The sequence below is a fragment of the Scylla paramamosain genome, chromosome 39 (assembly GCF_035594125.1).
Source record: "Scylla paramamosain isolate STU-SP2022 chromosome 39, ASM3559412v1, whole genome shotgun sequence".
In the NCBI taxonomy this organism is placed as follows: domain Eukaryota; kingdom Metazoa; phylum Arthropoda; class Malacostraca; order Decapoda; family Portunidae; genus Scylla; species Scylla paramamosain.
The window spans coordinates 9,501,151-9,507,150 of record NC_087189.1 but is presented as its reverse complement, the minus strand read 5'-3'; positions in this window follow the sequence as shown (position 1 = coordinate 9,507,150).

Genomic DNA, 6,000 nt, shown 5'->3' with positions numbered 1-6,000 from the left:
AAATTTTATGAGCGTAATATTCACCAAACAACTAAAAATCATGGAAAACACACTATATTGGAAAATATAACATTACCAAAAAAGCCTGATTTCAGTGTTTTTAAGCTAATTACGTACCAAAACGTTAAAACTCATGCAAAACACCGTTCATGGACAAACATAATACCATTACCAAAAAACAAGTATTCTGAGTGCTTTTGAACTTGTAACATAGAAACACGCCAAAATGGAAAGTACTTTATATAGGGAAACGAAAAGACATTACGAGAATCGTTTTTTATGGTTGTTTATATATTTCTTTAGGTAAGAAAACGCAAAAACACATGAATAGCACTCTGTATGAAGAGACGAAGCATTACTAAAAACGTATATTTTGAGTGTATTTCACATACATTTTTCAGCATACAATAAAATGTTTGCTAAGGACCATATATGGGAAAAGGAAACGAGATTTCCAGAGAGTTATATTTTTCAGCGTGTTTTTGCACTAAAACGGAAAAAAAAAACACGGAAATCACCATATATGGAAATACAAAACTTTACCAAAAATTTTTCTTCAGTATATATATATATATATATATATATATATATATATATATATATATATATATATATATATATATATATATATATATATATATATATATATATATATATATATATATATATATATATATATATATATATATATATATATATATATATATATATATATATATATATATATATATATATATATATATATATATATATATATAAGCCCAGAGTCATCCAAGGTAGAGTTTTTAGCAAAAGTTTGAGCAAAACCTTTATATATATATATATATATATATATATATATATATATATATATATATATATATATATATATATATATATATATATATATATATATATATATATATATATATATATATATATATATATATATATATATATATATATATATATATATATATATATATATATATATATATATAAAGGTTTTGCTCAAACTTTTGCTAAAAACTCTACCTTGGATGACTCTGGGCTTGTTCCTCCCTCTCCTCCACCCTCTGACTACTTCATGCCACCTATTAAAATTCTTCGCAATGATGTTTTCCGTGCCCTCGCTGGCCTAAACCCTCGGAAGGCTTATGGACCTGATGAGGTCCCTCCTATTGTTCTCCGAAACTGTGCCTCCGTGCTTGCACCTTGCCTAGTCAAACTCTTTCAGCTCTGTCTGTCAACATCTACCTTTCCTTCTTGCTGGAAGTTTGCCTACATTCAACCTGTTCCTAAAGAGGGTGACCGTTCTAATCCCTCAAACTATCGTCCTATTGCTTTAATTTCCTGCCTATCTAAAGTTTTTGAATCTACCCTGAACAGGAAGATTCTTAAACATCTATCACTTCACAACCTTTTATCTGATCGCCAGTATGGATTCCGTCAAGACCGCTCTACTGGTAATCTTCTGGCTTTCCTTACTGAGTCTTGGTCATCCTCTTTTAGAGATTTTGGTGAAACTATTGCTGTTGCCTTGGACATATCAAAAGCTTTTGATAGAGTCTGGCACAAAGTTTTGATTTCCAAACTACTCTCCTACGGTTTCTATCCTTCTCTCTGTAACTTCATCTCAAGTTTCCTTTCTGACCGTTCTATTGCTGCTGTGGTAGACGGTCACTGTTCTTCTCCTAAATCTATTAACAGTGGTGTTCCTCAGGGTTTTGTCCTGTCACCCACTCTCTTATTATTATTCATTAATGATCTTCTAAACCAAACTTCTTGTCCTATCCACTCCTACGCTGATGATACCACCCTGCACTTTTCCATGTCTTTTCATAGACGTCCAACCCTTCAGGAGGTAAACATATCACGCAGGTAAGCCACAGAACGCCTGACTTCTGATCTTTCTAAAATTTATGATTGGGGCAGAGCAAACTTGGTATTGTTCAATGCCTCAAAAACTCAATTCCTCCATCTATCAACTCGACACAACCTTCCAGACAACTATCCCCTCTTCTTCAATGACACTAAACTGTCTCCCTCTTCTACACTGAACATCCTCGGTCTGTCCTTTACTTGTAATCTGAACTGGAAACTTCACATCTCATCTCTAGCTAAAACAGCTTCTATGAAGTTAGGTGTTCTGAGACGTCTCCGCCAGTTTTTCTCAACCCCCCAGCTACTAACTCTGTACAAGGGCCTTATCCGTCCATGTATGGAGTATGCTTCACATGTCTGGGGGGGTTCCACTCATACTGCTCTTCTAGACAGGGTGGAATCAAAAGCTTTTCGTCTCATCAACTCCTCTCCTCTAACTGACTGTCTTCAGCCTCTCTCTCACCCTCGCAATGTTGCATATCTAGCTGTCTTCTACCGCTATTTTCATGCTAACTGCTCTTCTGATCTTGCTAACTGCATGCCTCCCCTCCTTCCGCGGCCTCGCTGCACGATACTATCTTCTTTCTCTCACCCCTATTCTGTCCACCTCTCTAACGCAAGAGTTAACCAGTATTCTCAATCATTCTTCCCTTTCTCTGGTAAACTCTGGAACTACCTGCCTGCTTCTGTATTTCCACCTTCCTATGACTTGAATTCCTTGAAGAGGGAGGTTTCAAGACACTTATCCACCAATTTTTGACCACTGCATTGACCCTTTTATGGGACTGGCGTTTCAGTGGGCATTTTTTTTTTATTAGTTTTTTGTTGCCCTTGGCCATTGTCGTTCCTACATAAAAAAAAAATAAATTATATATATATATATATATATATATATATATATATATATATATATATATATATATATATATATATATATATATATATATATATATATATATATATATATATATATATATATATATATATATATAATAACAATAACATTACCAAAAACAAGTATTTTGAGTGTTTTTGGGGTTGTTACGTATGAAAACGCCAAAATGCATGGAAAGTACCCTATATGGGGAATCGAAAGGAAATTACGAAAAACGTCTATTATGATTGTTTTTGAGCTTCTTTGGCTAAAAAAAAGATGCGAAAACGCATGTATAGCAGTCTATATGGACAAACAGAACAACATTACAAAAAAAATGTTCCTTTTGAGTTATTTCACAATGTTCGGTACCAAAATACCAAAATGCATGCAAAGCTCCCTATATGGAGAAAGGAACGAGATTTCCAGTAACATATCTTTTGATTGTTTTGAGCGTGCTAGGCACCAAAACGCTAAAATCCATAGAAAGCACCCTATATGGGAAAACAAAACATTACCAAAAATGTCTCCATTTATTTATTTTTTTTTTAGCTCCTTACATACCAATACGGTAAAATGCATGGTAAATACCCTTTATGGAGAAACATAATATTTCCAGAAACTAGTATTATGAGTGTTTGTTAAGTTGTTACGTAGAAAAGCGCCAAAATCAATACAAAGTACCACATATAGGGAAACGAAAAGGCATTGCAAGAAACGTGTATTATGTGTGTTTATGAGCTTCTCAGGTACCAAAATGCTAAAATGCATGAATATAACTCTATTTGGAGAAACAGAAAAAAAAAAAAGAGCATTACCAAAAAATGTGAATTTTGAATGTTTTCACTTTGTTAGGTACAAAACTTCAAAATGCCTGCAAACCTGTTATATGGAGAAACAAAACGACATTACTAGAAACGTGTCTTTTTAGTGTTTTTTAGCGTTTTAGGACCCAAAACAGTAAAAAGCTTTGAAATCAATCTAACATAAGAATCAATTCTTATGTAAGAATATAACACAAAATTACAAAATCGTGTCTTTTTCTTTACATGCTAAAACGCACGCAAAACATCATCTATGGAAAAATATGATAACATTACCAAAACCAAATATTTTGAATGTTTATGAGATTGTTACGTAGAAAAACGCCAAAAAGCATCCAAACTATTCTACATGGGAAAACGAAAAGATATTACGAGAATACTGTTTTATGAGTGTTTATGAACTTCTTAAGTACCAAAACGGAAAAACTCCTGAATAGCACTTGATATGGCGAATGAGAACCTCATTACCAAAAATGAGTATTTTGAGCGTATTTCTCTCTGCTAGGTACAAAAACACTAAAATACATGCAAGACATCTTTTATGGGGAAAGGAAACGAAATTTCCAGAAATGTGTCTTGTAAGTGTTTATAAGGCTAATAGGCACCAAAATGATAAAACAAAAACAAAAAAAAAATGGAAGCCATCCTATACGGGATAACAAAATAATATTAACAAGAGCGTCTCCTTTCAATGTTATTGAGCTACTTACGTGCGAAAACGCTGAAATACCTGTAAGAAAAAAAAAAACTTCAAGGAAAAAGAATATATCTTCACCAAAACATGTACTTTGAGTTTTTCCCCTTTGTTAGGTACCAACAACGCTAAAATGAATGCAAAAAACTCCTATATGGGGGAATGAAACATGCCTTTTTTAGTGTTTTTGAGGTTGTTAGACACCAAAACGCTGAGGAGCATGGAAATCACACTATATTGAATATAAAACAACTTTACAAAAACCGTGTTTTTTTTTTTTTAGCTTCTTACGTACAAAACGCTAAAACGCATGAAAAACACTCTTTATGGAGAAATTGAACAACATTAGCAAAAACAAGTATTTTGGTATTTAAAACAAATGTTTTCAGCTTGCTACGATAAAATGTAGCAACATGCTTGTAATGTACCTTATAGAAGGAAAAAATAACATTACGAAAATTGTGTATTATGAGCTTCTTAGGTATCAAAACACGAAAACGCATGAATAGACCACTATATGGAGAAACATAAAATCATTACCAAAAACGTGCATTTTTAGTGTATTCCACATCGTAAAAAGTATTTTAAGTGTTTTCAGCTTGTTACGCAGATAAATAGCAACATGCATGCAAAGTATCCTATATAAGGAAAAAAAAGATTCTTAGAAAATAATGTATTATGAGCTTATTACTAAAATGGTGTATCATGGGCTTCTCAGGTACCAAAATTCGAAAACGCATGAATAGCCCCGGCATATGGAGAAACGGAACATCATTACCAAAATCGTGCATTTTTAGTGTATTTCAGATTGTTAGATGCCAAAACGTACCCTATATGAGGAAAGGGAAACGAGATTTCCAGAAACGTGTCTTTTTAATGTTTATATGAAAACGGTAAAATGCAGGGAAAGGAACTTATATGGAAAAAAATAAATAAATAAAAATGTATTACCAAAAAAAGTCTCTTCAGCGTTTCTGAGCTGCTTACGAAACGAATGCAAAACACCTTCTATGGAGAACCAGAAAACATTATAAAAAAGAGTGTTTTTTTGCTTTTTACGTAACTATACGTTTTTATACGTAACAAGCAAAAAACATTTTTTATAATGTTTCCTGGTTCTCCATAAAATGTGTTTTGCATTCATTTTAGCGTTTTTGCTTATTACGTATAAAAACGTATAGTTACATAAAAAACAAAAATACTCTTTTTTATAATGTTTTCTTGGTACTTTCCAAGCATTTTGTCGTTTTCTACATAACAAGCAGAAAATACTGAAAATACTTATTTTTAGTAATGTTAGTCTTTCTCCATCAAGTGTTTCGCATGCGGTTTTGTGTTTTGGTTCGTAACAAAACACTGAAAAATAAAACTTTTTTGCTAATGTTTCTTTTTTTCCAATATAGGGTGCTTTCCATGCATTTTTTTTTTTTTTTTTTTTTGCGTTTTAGTGGTGAACACTCAGAAGACATGTTTCTGGAGTGTTCTGCATGCATTTTGGCGTTTAGGTACCTAACAATGTGAAATACAAAAAAATACACGTTTTTGCTAATGTTGTTCTGTTTCTCCATATAGACTGCTATTCATGTGTATTAGCGATTTGGTATATAAGCTAAAAAGAAAAAAAAACTCATAATACACGTCTCTGGTAATGTCCTTTCGTTTCTCCGCATAGATTATTCTGCATGCATTTTCTCATTTTTGTATGTAACAAGCTCAAAACACCACAATTCTTGTTTTTTCATAAT